This window comes from Apium graveolens, chromosome 4 (assembly GCF_009905375.1).
Source record: "Apium graveolens cultivar Ventura chromosome 4, ASM990537v1, whole genome shotgun sequence".
In the NCBI taxonomy this organism is placed as follows: Eukaryota; Viridiplantae; Streptophyta; class Magnoliopsida; order Apiales; family Apiaceae; genus Apium; species Apium graveolens.
Window position 1 is genome coordinate 125,686,929 of NC_133650.1, and position 19,644 is coordinate 125,706,572.

Consider the following 19,644-nt stretch of genomic DNA (forward strand, 5'->3'; position numbering starts at 1 on the left):
AAAAGCTCTTAGAGACTAGTTTCATTGAGGAGATTCAATTTTCGGAGTGGTTAGCAAACCCTGTTATGGTGAAGAAGGCCAATGGAAAGTGGAGGATGTGTGTGGACTTCACTGATCTAAATGATGCTTGTCCTAAGGATTGTTTCCCGTTACCAAGGATCGATACTTTGATAGATGCCACTATTGGGCATAAAATGCTTAGCTTCATGGATGGATTTAGTGGATACAATCAGATCAGGATGCATAAGGACGACATTCCAAAGGTATCATTCATCACTGACTTTGGTGTTTATTGTTATCTTGTTATGGCATTTGGTCTCAAGAATACAGGAGCCACCTATCAAAGGTTGGTAAATAAAATTTTTAAAGATCTTATTGGCAAGACTATGGAAGTCTATGTTGATGACATGTTAGTCAAGAGTCTAGTAAAGACTGATCATATAACCCATTTAAGGGAAGCTTTTGAGGTCCTGAGGTACCACAAGATGATGTTGAATCCTACAAAGTGTGCTTTCGGAGTAGGATCTGGGAAATTTTTGGGATCGATGGTCTCTAAGAGAGGGATTGAGGCCAACCCCGATAAAATAAAGGCAATCCTGGACATGGAACCACCAAAAACTGTCAAGGATGTTCAGAAGCTCACAGGAAGGGTTGTTGCGCTGGGACGATTCATCTCCAAGTCAGGAGACAAGTGCTTGTCATTCTTCAAGTCACTAAAAAACATTAAGGACTTTGTATGGAGTCAGGAAAACCAGAAGGATTTCGAGGAGTTAAAGAAATATATGGCCCATGCCCCGTTGTTGGCCAAACCAGCTTTGAATGAAGTTTTATACTTGTACTTGGCCGTTTCAGAGAGTGCTTTGAGCGCTGTGTTGGTTAAGGAGGAACTGAAAATCCAGAAACTCGTATACTATGTCAGCAAAATTCTGCATGGTGTTGAGTTGAATTATTCAACTATTGAGAAATTTGCTCTAGCCTTGGTAATGGCTTCAAGAAAATTACGTCCTTACTTTCAGGCTCATCACATTGAGGTACTAACAAATCAGCCCCTGAGAAATATCATTCATAGTCCTAAGGCTAGTGGGAGGTTGATCAAATGGGCAATAGATCTGGGAGAGTTCGACATCAAATATAAGCCACAGACGGCAATAAAAAGCCAGGCATTAGCTGACTTCATGGTGGAATGTACCATACCCAACCCAGAAGTCGGGGGCAGAATATGAAGCTCTGATAGCTGATCTTGGCTTAGCAGGGACACTTAGAGTCAAGAACTTAAAAGTCTGTGGAGACTCGAAGTTGGTCGTATCCCGGGTGAAGGGAGAGTTTGAGGCAAGGGATGATACGATGGCTAAGTATGTCCACCTAGTAAGGGCCGTAATGACCCAATTCGATGAATGCCATGTTGAGCACATTCCAAGGGAGGAAAATGCTAAGGCAGATGCATTGTCAAAGTTTGCTTCATCTGAGATGGAAGAAAGTTCTGGAAGTGTATACTATCGTGTTTTGAAAACACGGAGCATTGATGTTAAGCTCGTGGCTCCTATAGGCCTGGGGACATCATGGATTGATCCCATTAAGGCTCACATTCAAACCGGTTGGTTACCGAACGATGCTACTGAAGCACGAAAATTGGGTGTTCGAGCACTAAGATACTCTTTGATATATGGAATTATGTATAAAAGATCTTTCGTGGTTCCCTACATAAGGTGTCTCAGGCCCGGTGAGGCTCGCTTGGCTCTTGAAGAAGTACTGTTGTGCATATGTTGTGTACTTGATGATTTCATAAACAAAACGCCTAAGTAGATTTTACTTAGTGAAATAATGTAGCACTCGACGGATAAGAATTTTAGTCCCGACGGATAAATCTATAGTCCCGACAGATAATGAGTCTGTAGCACATTTTTGCATACACCTTTGTATAGAGTCTGTAGTAGCATATAAGTCATGTTGACTTTAACTAGATATGCAGAATAGGTTGATTAATTGTACATAGATGATGTCTTGTAATTCTGCATAAATGAATTGAAGTCAAGTGCCAAAATAGCTACCGACGGATGATTAACAAAGCCATCGACGGATGATCAAATGGCTATCAACGGATGTTTTATATAGCAGTCGACGGATGATCAACAATCCGACGGATGTTCATGAACCCAACAGATAAAGAATTCAAACATCAGTTGACAGTGACAACTGGTCACATGCGTCGGGATGTATGCAAATGGAATGAGGAAGCCTATTAACTGGGTAATAGAGAACAAAGCAACAAAGCATTAGACCCGATAGTTTTTATAATGATTCTATCTTTTGACTTTGTAATCTTGGTAATATATAAACCAAAAAGTAGCAAATAGAAACAAGAGATCTGAGATACAAAAAGTGAGAAACATTTATAAGCAGAATTATTAGCATTTCTCTGTATTCTCAGTAGTTCAAATTTGTAAGCAGCTGTGAGCATTCTTGCACACAGAGTTCTCTCAATATAATATATATCTCTGGTGGAATTGTTTAAATCCACTAGAAAGTTTTTAAAGACTCTTGTTTTTAATTATTTATGTTTTGATTCACTTAAGTTTTTATTCCGCATTGTGCTAATCAAAACGCTTATATTTGTATTCGAGTTTGAACACATTTATTTTAAGAAAAAGGTTCAAGAATTCCATTCAACCCCCCTTCTGTAATTCTTGCTATATTGTTAAGGGACTAACAAGTACATGAAGGCATATGTGGGCAACACTTGGGTGGCAGAGCATTAGCCCATAAGATAACCCGTTTAGGCTTCTATTGGCCAAAAATGATGGCGGATGCCAAAAAATATGTGAAGAAGTGTGACCATTGTCAGAAGCATGCACCTGTTGTTAGACAACCCCCTGAGATGCTGACATCCATCAACTCACCTATCCCATTTGCTATGTGGGGAATGGATATACTTGGGCCTTTCCCCATGGCCATGACACAAAGGAAGTTTTTGATTGTAGCCATCGATTATTTTACCAAGTGGATTGAAGCCAAACCCTTGGCTAAAATCATAACTAAGCAGGTTGCACAATTTCTGTGGGAAAATATCATGTGCCGGTATGGAATTCCCCGCATCCTAGTCACTGACAATGGAACACAATTCAACAACGAGGAATTCAAGAGGTATTGTGAAGAAAACAAAATTGAGTTACGATTTACCTCTGTGCTCATCCATAAGCCAATGGGCAAGCGGAAGTGGCAAATCAGATAATCCTAGATGGACTAAAGAAGAGGATCGAGAATTCGAGGAATAACTGGGTAGATGAAATACTCCCAATACTATGGGCCTATAGGACTACCTGTAGAGTCACGAATGGAGCAACTCCCTTCATGTTAGCATATGGGGCAGAAGCAGTTGTTCCCGTAGAGATATCACATTCCTCTCCCAGGATTCAAGCTTTCAATACTGAGGAGAATGAGGAAGGGCAAAGATTAGCCTTGGATCTAATTGATGAAGTGCGAGACGAGGCACATGCGAAGATAGTGGAGTATCAGAAAAAGGCTTCGTTCTACTACAACCTAAGGGTTAAAGAAAGGTTCTTCAAACAGGGTGACCTAGTCTTGAGGAAGGTGGAAGCTTCTGGTGTAGGGAAGAAAGGGAAACTTGCCCCAAATTGGGAAGGGCCATATAAGGTCAAGAGTGTACAAGGTAGAGGAACCTACAAGCTGGAGACTATGGATGGTGTTGAAGTCCCGAGAACTTGGCATGCACAAAACCTGATGATTTACTATGTGTGAAGCCATTAAACATGATTCTCACTTGTTAAGGTGACAAGTAGGTTGAAAAGCACCTTGAAGCTTTGATTGCTTAGGATTTACATATTTTAGCTTTATTTTTTAGGATTATTAGGAGTGGTGTAAGGGATGAATCCCAAGAGTTGCCATAAACTTGTTTTACAATTGTTTAGTTCATCTTATTATAGAACTATTTGGTGCATACTATATATGATTAAGTTTGGTTATCTATTTTAGTAGAAGTACGAGGAAAATAGGGGATAGCTTTTAAAAGGCTAGCAAACTAACAGTACAAGTACTTGAAAAGGATAGTAGAAAAGTAAACAAATAACTTAAAATAACATAATAAACCCCGAAGGGTAATAAGTTCCGAATACGACTAAGTCAATACATAAAAAGCCACGATGGGCCAAATAAGAAAAAGAAACTACTCAAAGATCCTTAAAAAGTCATCATCAATGTTTCCTTCATCGGCAGCAGTAGAAGAAGGAATGGGCATAGGATCAGCATCTCGAGGAGAAACAGCTGCGGCCTCAGCAGAAGTAGTGAGAGTAGGAGAAGGAGGAATATCATCAAGAAGAGGCTCTTTCCCAGGAATAATAGGGACTGGATAGGCGGTGAGAGTCACCTCCGGAATCTTCTTCCCAATCTCCTCCACACTCTGCTCCCAACATCTAGAAAAGGTCTCCGGGAAGTTAGCATCGTACTCAGCATTTAGGACATCCTGAAAGTCCTGAGATGCCTTATACTCAGCAATCACCTCAGCCCGGGCCCTCTGAGCATCCAGCTCCAGCTTACGAACTTTCTTCTTTTCATCCGTCAGCTCCTTCTCTACCTCACGAAAATGAGTGAAGTTGGCCTCGGAAGCCTTGAGATACCTGTCCCTATCTCTCTCAGCAATGGTTAGGCTAGTCCTCATATCCTTCAAATTGTGAAGGGCAGCCTGGAGATAGGTATTCATCTGCACGAGCATAATACAGTAAGTAAGTATGAAAGAGTTAAAAAAACAATCAAAAGGGGACAAGGAAGAGGCTTACAAAAGCCATGACCTGAGCACCCAGACGCTCAATCTGTAGGTCATCAGAAGACTCTACTATCTCAGCCCTGTCACGAGGCGTAATCACACTCTCGGACCAAACAGCGGCAGCCTCGGAACTCCCTACCACTGCGTCCCTCCTCTGAAGGCCCCAAGTGAAGGTGAAAGGAGAGGTATCCTCATCAAGGCTAAGAGTCCTCTGGGATAAAAAGGTAGGGACGGCCTCCTGAACCGTGACTGAAGGGCCGTCACCAATCCTAACCCGCTTGTCGCAGTGGGTCTCAACAACAGAGCCCTTGGCAGCACGGGCCTCCCGCTTCTTGAAGATCGTGTCCAAAGCTGCCCTAGCTGCAGAAAGATACAGGCACGTAAGAAGAAGGACAAATAAGGAATTAAAAAAATGGAACAAAAAGGGAAAAGAAATACCCTCGGGACCAAGGTCACCTAGACCTAAATCTTGCAAATTACCCTCTGAAAGGATGAGAGCGCAATGATGCAAGTTATCAGCTGTGATGGCCTTGATGGCCGCATCCTCATCTATCCCCAATTTTAGGTCTCTTAAAGACCCGTCTATACTTTTTTAGAAGTTGGGCTTGAAAAAATGGTCTCAACCCTCTTCGGAATCCAGAAACACATAAAACCACTCGCTCTTCCAAGTTGGATACAAGTCAGGGTTGGTACCAGAAGAGCGGGCCAAGAATCTATGAACTATTTTGACCCATCCTTGGTCCTCAGAAGCATTTACAAATTTAAATAAATAGCGAAAGACACAAACATTGGGCTCAAAACCGTGTTTACGAGATTGGGCCATATAACAGTGAATAAAACGCCAAGAATTGGGTGTGAGTTGGGTTGGACAGACTCGGGCCTCAGCCAAAAGGCGATAAATGAAAGGATGAGGAGGAAGGCGAAAACCAACATAGAAGGTTTCCTTATAGACCCGAATGGCCCTAGGCTTTGGGTAACAGGCCCTATCATTTGGGCCCGGAGCCTCGGCCCTATAAGGGTGAGAAATGCCAAAATGGCGAGCTATGGTACCTACTTATTCTGGACCAAATCTAAAAGGGTAATTATATGCATCTAAGTGTAACATGTTAGGGAAGGCTTTCCCGAATTCGGTTAAAAGATCCCTAAGAGAAATAACTGAGGAATGGACAAGTGATTTTTTACCTCGGCTGGCCCTAGATGGACGGGCAACAGCTTAGGGAACCTGGGAGTGAGATGAATCGGAATCCACCATGGATGAAGACTGAAACCCAGGAAGCTCTTGAAGGTAATCGAAGAGGATGAAGATTCAAACGGAATCTTCAAAATAAGCCCAGAAAACGGTGGTGTAGAAAGCCGAAAATCGCTTTGAGGTGGCGATTTTTGAGAGAATAGTTGCAGAGTAGAAAAGATAGAGGTGAAGAAATTTTGTGGAAGTGAAGTGTGAAAAATGAACTCACACTCCACCCCTTATATAGAAGAGCTTGAGGAAGCTCAAACGTATCTGGGCCTAAAGAAATGGGCCTAATAAAGGCGGGAAGCCCATAAAATTTGAATTTTGAAAAGATCTAGAATGTTCTAAATCAAAAACCAAAGTTCATTGAATAAGTCAAGGCTCGAAAGCCCCAACCACGCCTAGAGTGCATGATTCCTAGGCGTGGTACCAAACATGTCTCCTAGGCGTGCGTATACAACTCCTAGGAATTATAGACGAATTAACCTCCAATAACGCCCAAGACGCAAATTTCCTAGACAATTTTGGAAGGATGTCTCCTAGGCGTGGGAGCACAACGCCTAGGATCTATGAACGGATTGGCCTTCAACAACGCCCATGGTGCATTATTTCTAGACGTTGTTAGAAGTGTGGCTCCTAGGCGTGGATCGACAACGACCAGGAAGCATTGGCCTTCAACAATGCCCAGGGTGCATTATTCCTAGACGTTGTTAGAAGGGTGGCTCCTAGGCGTGGATCAACAACGCCTAGGAAGCATTGGCCTTCAACAACACCTAAGGAGCATTGTTCCTAGCCGTTGTTAGAAGTGTGGCTCCTAGGCGTGGATCAACAACGCCCAGGAAGCATCAGCCTTCAACAACGCCCAGGGTGCATTGTTCTTAGACATTAGAAGTGTGGCTCCTAGGCGTGGATCAACAACGCCCAGGAAGCATCAGCCTCCAACAACGCCTAGGGTGCATTGTTCCTAGACGTTGTTAGGAAACTGTCTCCTAGGCGTGGATCAACAACGCCTAGGATGTATTGAGCGGCAAAAATTCTACTTTTCTGATTATTTAATTAATTAGAAAAATGGGTTAAAATAGGGAAAATTGCTAATAAATTCCCAATAAATAGGGAATATAAGCAAAAAATCCCAGAAAATCAGGAAAATTAAAAAATAATTTTCAAAAATAATTTTTGTTGAAAATTCTTAAAAAATTAAGGGAAAATTCCTGAAAAATCTGATAAATCCCAGAATTGAGGGAAAAATTCCTGAAAAATACCAGAAAATTCCTAAAAAGAAGGAATAAGGTAAGGAAAATAATAGAAAAGTTCTATAATACCAGAAAATTCCTAAAAAGAAGGAATAAAGTAAGAAAAATAATAGAAAAGTTCTATAATAGCCTTGAAGCCGCGTGCAAGGCAAATCGTTGTAAATGTGTAGGTCGCTCCACACTTTACGCAAAAACGATACCCTGTAAGGGAACAAACGAACTTAACTTATGCGAAACCTTTTACGGTTTCCCAGAAGTTGGGGGACAAATGATATGGGCCTAAAATTAGCCTAGAAATATAATTAATATTGAATTAATTAGACCTGGTATGGTCCAGTAAAGAAGCCCAATTAACGAGGCCCGAAACTCTGATTATTTATTAATTTCATAATTAATAAATAAGGGAGATTAACAGCTCATTAAATGAGTCCAATCTGTGATATAAATCTATAAAAGATAGCCCCAAGGGCACCTACACCAATCAGGAATCTGATGCCTCTATTCTAGGACTCCAAAGTCTATCCAAAGTCTGAGAACTTGACCAACAAGTCTCCTATCCCTAGTCCAATTCAAGGACTCTCAACATCTATATAAAGGGATCTACCCCTCAATCAGAACTACGTTTTTTTGTTTGATTCTCTAATTCACAGAGATACGTAGATATCTCGTAAAGGCAGAATTAAGCTACGAAACACGAGAGCAGTCATTAAAGGCCTTGAGCTCCCGAACCTTAGCAATAAATAATAACCTTAGTTTTTTATTCATAACAACTATGCAAACATATTATGTGAATTATAATTATGTATTCTTAAATGATGTAAAATAATATTAAAAGTATTATATTATATCTATAATACAAGCAACAATTTAATTAAAAATATTTGTGAATAGATAATATTTATATTAGGAACACATTTAAATTATATTTACGTATAAGTATTACATATGTTTTTTTTCATTTTTTTAAAAAGAGAATATTACAGTTTGTCTTAAAAAAATCTAGAGCACATGAATTTTATAAAACATAAAAACGAGGAAGAATTATAATAAAAAAACAATTACAATTCAAAATTAAAATATAAATTTAATAAAATACATTATAGATTATATATATTTTATTTATTCTATTATAATAATTAATAATATGTATAACAAATACAATAGGTAATTAATTAAGAAATTGAACCATAGTTATATATTCTTAAAAGTTATAAAATAATATTCAAAGTGTTATAATAATACTAACAACAATTATCTTAATAAAAATAAATATAATTAACAATTAACAAATCATTTCTTAATTGATCGAAGAAATAAAATAAATTATATTAAAGTTATTAGGGTCAAATATAAAAATACATTTAGCAAAAAAAATATAAAACTATAATTATAACTAAATATTTAAGTATAAGAAGTACAGTTTTTTAAAAAATACATTATTAACGAAGAACATAAAATTTATTTAGGGAATAAAATTATAATAATAAAATTTAGTTAAATAAAGAATAAATATTTAAAATATATATATAAAGAAATGATAATCATATATAATAATACACTGTGTATTGGTGTAAGAGTCAGGGTGCCCCTTATATTTGTTGCATTGTTCATTGACAATTTACATCGACAGTTTCAGATTATAATTTTCACAATAATTCATCACAAACCGGTGCTAACACAGTACATTTTCCTCATTTACGTGACCAAAAGAGAGTTTTAAGGTTGTTGTAATATGCTTGACACTGGCTCAAATATGATGAGAAGTACTTGCGAAGCCTGAATTTGTCTTCAACTATTAAAACCAGATAAAGATTAGATTCAGACATCAAGCATACTACTAGATCTTGCCGACTGTAAATTCATGGACATCATGTCTCATTCCCTGAAATTTCTAATTAATGGTAGTAAACATTGTGCTTTACTTGTGAGTCTGTAAGTTTTAACAACCCTTCAGCTGCAAGTTATACATAATACATGCAAGATGTTTGGTTTACTACTTCAGTTCTGATATTCTAGTGTAGTATTATTAGTCCTGAATCAGATCATCATTGAAGCTCAAACCAGAAAAGAGGACGTTTATTAAATGGAGAAAACAAAATGTTGTAGAAGACAAACAGGCCCTAATAATCATACTAAGTTACTGACCTCAGTCATGTGCATGGTTGACGCTCCAGTATGACTTTTGGGTCCATCAACTACACTGATGATATATATGCATGTTTTTGTTGGCTTAGCAAGAGATGCCTCGATAATTATATAGGCTATTTTTCTCATTTGGTCCCCGGTCCCTTAATTGAGCGTCAACTATAAATCTACAATGCAGTAGGTAAAGAGTTTGTGGGTCTGAGAATGACCATCAAATTCAAAACAGTTTTTATACTAATGCAGTAGTAGTATTTATAAAACTAATATTACTTCACAAAACAGGGCCAGTTTTCACATAGATTTTAGCTCTCAAAATTTGCTTCGCCCTATGTACTTATCTAAGACTGTTTTTTCAACCCAATTTATAAGTTGAATTTACAATTTATAAGTTGATAAGTTGAATGTTAGTAACGGCGTATTTTTTCTCAACTTATTTTGATTTTTCACTTTTTTAAAATTTTTGTTTGTAAATATATGTTTTTAAATGTTAAGTTAATTTAAAAATTATGAATTAAGATAATCATTTTTAAAAATTATTTATTTTATTTCATTTAAGTTAAAAAAAAAAATTTGACTTGTAAGTAAAGTTAACCAAATACTTACATCTTATAAGTATTCATCTACTTATCTACTCATCACTTTTAAGCCATTTATTAATTTTAAGTTATAAGTTATTTATTTTAAAATTTCTCAAACGGTTAAGCCGTGTGTGATTTAAGGATGAGTGCACTAGTGATCATGGATGCCCGCATTGCCTAAATTAAACCTTTACATCAAAACAAATATTTGGCATTTCTTAAGTCGAAACTGTTCATTGGCCATAACTATATGAGATACAGTTGTCGTAAAATTTTATTGCGGTAGCACTCACCTACCGCAATGTCCCAACCAAGTTTACGGGTGATAATTTGCCTTTCCATGCCTTTCTAATTATCTTTCAAAAACTTCATAACTTTCTGTAATGACATAAACAAATGAAAATTTGCTAGAGCATCATATCACATATATACACACATTTTTGTGCAAATTTTGTTCTATTACTTTTGACAATTCAAGCATAAACATTGCGAGTTTGGTGTCATATACCATCATCGTTGTAGTATATTTTAGTCGGTATGACAGATGAATAAACATTTTTGCAAGGGTAAAGGTGACTTGTAAACAAAGAGATCCTACGTATTTAAATTGTTGTTTCAATTAAGCAAGCAAGGACTCCTAACAATAACAATTGCGGGCCTAATGGGGTCCAACTAGTAAATAAATACACCTAAACGCGGCCCACACTTAATTTTAATTTCCATGCATCCCTCGTTTATCCCTCATTCCATAGGTATGATTACCAAATTTGTTGTGTTACATCACATATTTTTCATCATCTTGGAGTGGTGAAAAATGCCCCGGGGAGGTGGGAAGTTATCATCATGTATTCTTTAGAGTAACCCCTTTCGTTTACACCAAAAATTTTGCGACTCTAAAACAACCCAGCTCGTAGCGAAACTGGCTTGGTTTTATTTTAATTTTTTGGTCCTAAAGTAAAATAGACGAATAATATATCACCGCATCTTATTATGAACAAGATCACAATGTGTTAAGTTTATATTTATGTAGCATATGCAGCTTTGCACACGGCCGGTCCCGAGATATATAAAGTTCAAAGCTATTTTTTTTGTGACCGGTAGTAATAAAATCAAAAAATTGACAAGAAATTAAATATTGAATATCGGTCCAATTACTGTGAAAGATACATTATTTTTTAAGTGATCTCTTAGAAATAAAAATAAAAAACGTGTCCCTAAAACTTATTTTATGCTTATATTTTTTATTTGTTTTCTGTTTTCTCACATATGTAATAAGTATGTGTCCAGAAAGTTTAATTGTTTCGTGTCCTCATTAGTTGTTTGGCCTTGTGGCCGACTAGCTCTGCATAAAAACTTTTTCACCAGGGATTGTATATTAATTTTAAAAAAATCTTACATTACATTAAAGTCACAAACTAAACTTTAGGAAGCAATTACATCTCTGAACCTACAAATTTTATACTCTTTTCACATGCTTTTCTTGCATCAAATTCAAGATAATTATTTTAGAGCAATGAGTGTTTCTTTACTACATTATTTACCATTATACCTAAAGATATTTTATGATACACTTTTAAATATATAAAAGAGATAAAAGCTTATGAAATATGAATGTTTTATTTATATTATGTGTTTCATTTTAATTTTTATAAAATTATATTTTGAATAGAAACACAACATGGGTTTGTATGTGTAAGTAAATTTATATTCTATATTATGATTTTATTTTATAATTATAAGAAACTTTTACTCGAATATAACTAAAAAAATTTGTTTTAACATGTCAAAAGAGAGAAGTCAGCATTACGTATAAAAATGATAGTTGGGGAGATGTAAAGGTTGTGAATTTGTAGTGAATTAGAATTTAGGCTAAGATTTACTTACTAAAAAGACGAGTTCAAAACAAAATTTATAAAAGCATGTACGTTAAGAACATAAAATATGTGTCCATGTTGATAGAGTAGTTTATGATTAGAGGGAAGCTCGCGCCTCCAATAGTCAAACAGATTGTCACGTTTTTGTTCCAAATCTAATGACAACTTGTTTATCACACTTTTAGTACTAAATTCATCAAATTTAAGTACATAGATTATTAATTTTGGATGATGTGATGCATTATTACCTACCCTGGGTCACGCCCCATGATCCCTTTTGCAAGATTGCATTTAAACATTGATTAAATTTAAAAAATGTCTGAACACTGAGCAACACTGTATTTAAGTGTTTAACTTAACATAGCTTAGAAAATTCGTAAATTTTGAAAACCAAATTAAAAGTGATCAAGTTTGAAAGGAAGGGAAAGAAGATGGGTTTGGTTGTTTTTTATAATAGTCTATTCTTCTGTGCTATTTTTGAAGAATAATTGTTTTATACGGTAGGAGGCAAGTACAGTTTATTAAAATAACTGTGCACTGCACCAACACAGATATACGATTCCTCGTTGCCCTACATTAGAGGTCAGATTAGTAGTTGTAATAATTTAGTAATAACAAGTTTAATAATTAATTAATAACGAAGTTTAATTTATAATATTTCTCGGACTTCTGCTGTGGGTAGAGATATGTCGGTTGGGTGGTCGTGATGCACTCACCAGCCCACAGCTCCCTCTTCCTTTGTCAAGTTAAGTTCAATGACACAGAGGTGTTTACAGATACACTTGCGACAGTAAGTTATGAATTACAAAAATAAAAAACAAGATAAAACTCATTTCCGGAACGTATAAATATTACTGTATATTATAAACTACAAAGAATTAAGTTTTCTTATACAACAAAATACTAAGTGGGTAACTATAACGAAAAGATAATAAATATATATTATATTTTAGATTTATATCAATATTAATATTATAATTCCAACCAAAATATAATATATATTTAATATCTTTACTTAATAAGAACAAATGATAAGACCATCTCCAACAGTTGTGATCCAAAAATCCAAATTAAGATCACCAACTCATCAAATAATGATCCAAATTTCTGACCAACTCCAAGAGTGTGATCCAAATTTCTAATCCAAATTACTTTTTACATATAATAATATATAAATATCATATTAAGCAATTTTATCTTAAATTTATCATTTAATCATTATTAACAATTTATATAACATTTCATAAATTAATTAAATCAAAAAAATTAGTATACATAAAAATATTAAAATTGTGCACTTAATTTACGAAAAACATATTTATCGCAATAATTAATATACAAAATATCATTGATACACACTAATTTTCCGAATTAGTATATTTTTCCCATAAATGCTCAATTAATGCATCTCTAAGTGTAATATGTGCCTCTTTATTTTTTTTATTTTTGAATTTTAATGAAATTATGTTTTCTCATTATTTTAAGTTTTATTTTAAAAATTAATTTTGTTAACTATTAATTATATCATGTTATTAATTATATAATTAAATAATCAAAAATTAATTTAAAATCTCATAAACTATAAATAACAAAACCATTATTTTATATTAAACCAAGTGATCCATATTTGGATCAGTGAACAGTAGTGATCCAAATTTGGATCATTATTATTCAATGATCCAAATTTGGATCACTGTTGGAATGAAATTTGGGGTAATCTGCCCCAAATTTGGATTTTTGGATCACTGTTGGATTTACCCTAATATGCTACAACAATTCGGGTTGGTAGTTTGGATCGGTCAATGCAGTTTGACCCGCAGTCGACTTTGGACAACTCTCTGCGGTATATAGTCTACACTAGGGTTGTTCACGAACCGAGCTGTTCGCGAACAAGCTCGAGCTCGGTAAGGACTCGTTCGGCTCGGCTCGTTTATAAACTCGAACTCGAGCTCGAACACAAAAATATGTTCAATAGGGAAAACGAGCTCGAGCCGAGTTTTAGTATGTTCGGCTCGAGCCCGGCTCGAACTCGGCTCGAACTTGTTCGGCTTGAGCTCGGCTTGTTAAAGCTCGGAAAAACAACATTTTCAGAATATTCTGAGTTATACTTGCAACAGTTAGTTTGGTTTAGTTTAGGTAAATATACGCATATATCAAAGAGATGTACAGAGAAAAGCACAACCCGGATCAAATTCAAAGCACAGATAAATCAAGACCAAATTTAAATCAAAACTAAATTTAAAACACAACCAAATCGAACAATCTCTTTAAAACACCCGCTTACATACCCCTGTTACTTCTCAATAAAACCCCAATCTGGATCGATAAATCCCTCAATCTGGATCTGCACTTTGTCGATAAAGTCTTGAATCTGAAGCCGCACTTTATTAATACAATTGTGTGTATTGTGTGTGAGTTAAAACATAATAAAGATTTAGAGGGTATTGAGATTTAGCGAGAAGGTAAACAGAGAGATGAGAAGAAGAAGAAGAAGAAGAAGAAGAAGAAGAAGAAGAAGAAGAAGAAGAAGAAGAAGAAGAAGAAGAAGAAGAAGAAGAAGAAGAAGAAGAAGAAGAAGAAGAAGAAGAAGAAGAAGAAGAAGAAGAAGAAGAAGAAGAAGAAGAAGAAGAAGAAGAAGAAGAAGAAGAAGAAGAAGAAGAAGAAGAAGAAGAAGAAGAAGAAGAAGAAGAAGAAGAAGAATAAAGGAACAAACAGAGGAACATATAATTTTGTTTGTCTGAGGCATGAATTGGTTTTGGTAATACAGGGCTAGTAGCTGGGCTTTGATAAAAGATTTTATAATTAGGTTGGGCTTGAACTAGTTAATTGGGCCAATAACGCTGTTTTTTTAATTCATTAACGAGCTGCTCGGCTCGGCTCGGCTCGGCTCGGCTCGGCTCGGCTCGGCTCGGGCTCGACCCGGCTCGTATATGTACGTGAACAAGCTCGAGTTCGGCTCGTTAGTTAACGAGCTCGAGCTCGAACACATTTTTTGTTCGATAAAGAAGCTCGACTCGGCTCGGTTCGTCAGAAAAAAAGAAAAGCTCAACTCGTTTATCTCAAAACTCGGTTCGTGAACAGCTCTAGTCTACACCGATTTAAAAAATGTTAAAGTGAACATCCCTCTAAAATGTTCTCCCACAACACTGAAATTGGAACTTTTAGAACAAAATTTTAATGATGTACTTCTGTGATATTGCAATTTTGTAATAACCAGGTTTGTAATTTTAAAGGTTGAGCGAAGGTGTAATTTGAGTGGAAATTAATCGAGTCGAGACAAATCGGCTCGGCTCGGGCTCGACCCGGCTCGTATATGTTCGCGAACAAGCTCGAGTTCAGCTCGTTCGTTAATGAGCTCGAGCTCGAACACGTTTTTTTGTTCGATAAATAAGCTCGACTCGGCTCGGTTCGTCTGGAAAAAAATAAAAGCTCGACTCGTTTATCTCAAAACTCGGTTCGGCTCGGTTCGTGAACAACTCTAGTCTAACACCGATTTAAAAAATGTTAAAGTGAACATCCCTCTAAAATGTTCTTCCACGACACTGAACTTGGAACTTTTAGAACAAAATTTTAATGATGTACTTCTGTGATATTGCAATTTTTTAATAACCAGGTTTATAATTTTACAGGTTGAGCGAAGGTGTAATTTGAGCGGAAATTAATCGAGTCGAGCCAAATCGGCTTATTTAACTAATTAAGTCTAAACATGCACCCAAATTCGACTCGTTCAATTTCACGAGTCAAGCCGAGCCGGCTGACTTAGCCCGATTTTAACGAACCTGACGAGCCGCTCGTTTAATTTTAAACTTAATCAAGTCTAAAACCTCTATCCGACTCAAATAACTAATAACTGACTTAGTTGGATATTATTAACTGTATATGAATCTCTAATTTATAGTTACCGATCAAGTACTTTAGTACTCCCACTATTAGGATTTACATATTAGCGGACGAGAATTTCGGCACGCTTTTTAATATTCCGTATAATTATATAAGTTTTTTTAAAAACATTTCTTTAAAAAAAGATTAACAAAAAATATGAAAAATAAAGTATGAAAATATACTTTATATTCATCTTAAAGTATGTGTCGAGTATTAAAAAAACATGTAAAGAACTGAATGAAACAGAGGAAGTAATAGTTATACATATTATATATATCTTCAGGAACCAAAAATCAATTTATATGATTTAGCTATTTAATTTAGACTACTAACTAGTTAATTAAGCCGCGCTTCGCAGCGGCCTGATAATATTTTTCAAAAAAATTGAGAAAATAATTATGATATTATATTAATTAATGAACACAATATTGTCCAAAATAAATATGCATAAACAATAAAATAAATTATTCATATTTTTATACCAGTTTTATTTAACATTCTTTGGGCGACACATGTTTCAATATGTATAATAATAATAATAATAATAATAATAATAATAATAATAAGAATAATAAGAATAATAAGAATAATAAGAATGAATGAATCTACTATTAAAGACTCGCTCCATCATTGCAGTTTAATGTTAAACCATGATAAAGAAAAATATACATACTTGATTAGCATGGTGCATATTCTCTTTATATAGATGGTGATTCTTGGAGGAGAAGTTAATCTTGATTATATAAAGTAATAATAATTGTCTTGTCGGGAAAGTTTAGCCGCATAATAGTTAATTAAGATTTTTTTTCATTTTTTTGGAAAACTTTTAGGACAACATAAAGTTAAAAGGTAATTTAAATAATTTTGGAGAATATTAAGATAATAGATTGACTTGTGGAGAAAGTTAAGTATAAAAGAAAGAATTAAAATAAAGTCAAATTTACAAAATTATGTTAAATCATGACAAAGAAAAATATACGTACCTGATTGGCATGGTGCATATTCTCTTTATATAGATGGCGATTCTTGGAGGAGAAGTTAATCTTGATTATAAAAAAGTAATAATAATTCGCTTGTCGAGAAAGTTTAGCTGGATAATAGTTAATTAAGATTTTTTTTTTATTTTTTTGGAAAACGTTTAAAATAATATAAAGTTATAAGGTAATTTAAATATTTTTGGATAATATTAAGATAATAGTTTGACTTGTTGAGAAAGTTAAGTCGGATATAAGGTAAGTAAAAATTTGTGTAATAGCTACATATAAGTTAATTGAGACTTTTTCTAATTTTTTAGGTGAAAGTCTAGAATAATATAAGGTAATAATAATTTTTAATATTTTTATTTCAAAAATTTGAGAAAATTAGAAAAATGAAGCGAGAGAATTTGAGAGGCGCCACCTCACCGCCCCCGTTTTCTCCTTTATATAAGTATATTGATTAGGATTGAACTTGTACTCCTCCCAGATATGCACAAAAAATCTAAATCCGAAAAACCCGTTTGTTCGGGTAAAAATCCGATTCGAAAAGGGCCAGCCCGGTCCGATCTATCCCGTAGGGCCTTAATACGCCACATATTTTTTTAAGAATATTGTGACGTCCTCAAACTCAGGGTTAGATTTGAGGACTCACGACACAATATACTAAACAAACTATGCAACAACAGCAATATAATAACCCCGATAAACTGCAAGGACCGATACGGGATAAAGTATGAGACAAGATTACAACTACCAACCAGAAATATACATATTATTACAACCCTCTTTAAAATTAAAGATTACAATTCCGACCTGGAATTTCCATATAACCCAGTTATATCTGAACACAAAAGATTAAATTCTCAAAAATCTTCCAACGATTTCTCACACCAAAAATCTACATGATTTAGCACCTGAAACCTAACAGTAGAAGGGGGCCGTTATAAACACTCTTACGAGCGGTGCGCTGAAGTCTGGCCATCTTCTTGCTTAATTGCCAAGGTTAGATCAATACAAAATAATCTGTGCTAAAAGGGCTCAACAAGTAACTATAAAAATAATTCGATATTTGAAACCTAGCAGTAACTCAACAGTAAAAAGTTAAATCTCCGGTTTAGGGTTTTAATAGTTCAAGATTAAGGTTCTGGAATAAGTAGGTTTCTGTCAAAATCTGGAAAGTCTCGGGATCACTTTAAAAAATTAATTCATAATGCTTTATGGAAATAGTATTCAAAGAACAATTATAATTTTAACTTATATTTCTATAAAATAAGTAGTGTTCGATTGGATTATCCATCCTTTAAACATAATACGGGTGATCGACCCGCACTGACTTTGTTGTGCAATACATGCTTGTACTATAACAAGACTAAGTCAAATTGATAATTCTAAGTAAGTTGTATTGTAATCTTAGTTTGCATTTTGTACTATAATACTTAAGTCTGTAAAAATGTAAATGAAGCAGACTAGAGTCTTTTTCTGTAAACAGTGTCAAGCCTAAGAATTCTATTTGGAAGAAGATCAAGAAGATCATGCCTCAGAAGAATTATGAAGAAGTTTGGAGTTGAATAAATCTGTGTTAGGAAAAATATTATAAGTCAAGATCTCTATAAGTCACAGATTTTGTGTTATAGAGAAGTCATTCGAGAACTCCAGAATGACTTATAGAGAAGTCAGGAAAGCTACTAGAGAACTCAGAGATATCGACAAGCCAAATTGAAGACATGAAGATTGGAGATATTGACAAGTCAATTCTTCACTAGAGAACTCTAGAGATATCGATAAGTCAAAATATCACTAGAGATCTCTGAGATATTGATAAGTCAAAATATCACTAGAGAACTCTGAGACATCAACAAGTCAAATATCACTAGAGAACTCTGAGATATCGACAAGTCAAATATCACTAGAGAACTCTGAGATATCGACAAGTCAATTAGTCACTAGAGAACTCAGAGATATCTATAAGCCAAAGTGAAGACATGAAGTGAAGAGATCTCGACAAGCTAAATTCTCTTATAGAGAACTCAGAGATCTCTACAAGTCAAAGTAACTATAGAGTAATGAGAGATCTCAATAAGCCAATATACTTATCGAGATGTCAAGTTCTCTATATATCAAACTGGAGATCTCGAGGTAAAACTCAAAGTACAAAGTGCAGACCAGTTCAATATTCAAGATTAACAATCAACAAACAATTCAATCAGTTGGATTGACAAATCTACAAAAGGCAGCTTGAGGCGTGCAAAATCAAGATTGAATATTAACTGACAAAAGAAGATCAAAGTTAACACAGTATACAAAGATATGCTCATCCAGAAATGTAAGATATGTTTTTCCTAAAATGGAATGACTAGTGACAGTTTACTAAAGTGGATAGCATTTCTTATTATACACTGTGTAAACCAGTAGTTAACTATCATATAAAGTTAACACTGGCCCTTTGTTAGTTGTAACAATTTAGATAAAAAAAATCTTGTATTCTCTCAAGGAAGAAGCTAAGCTCTTTATCAATAAAGAGCCTATAAATTTTGTAGCAAAACATTCTTAATTTTAATATAAAATTAAGTGAGTTTTGAAAGATCTGTGTCCACTGTTCTTACTTGTTTAATTTCAGTATTAACACATTTCACTAAAATATTTAATTTACTTTGTTCACCACCTTAAACATTCAAGAAAAGAAGAAAAATACAAAAACACATTCACCCCCCCTTGTGTGTGATTCATTATCTAACAAGTGGTATCAGAGCTAAATCTGAAAGCAAACATATACAAGATCTTGGAAGAATGAATACACAGAAAATCAGTAGCATCAAAATTCCTACTTTTGATAAAACTAACTACACTCTCTGGAAGAAGAAAGTATTGCTGTTTGTTGCCCAGTAAAGATACAATTATTTAAGGGGGTTGGATACAATTGTATAAAT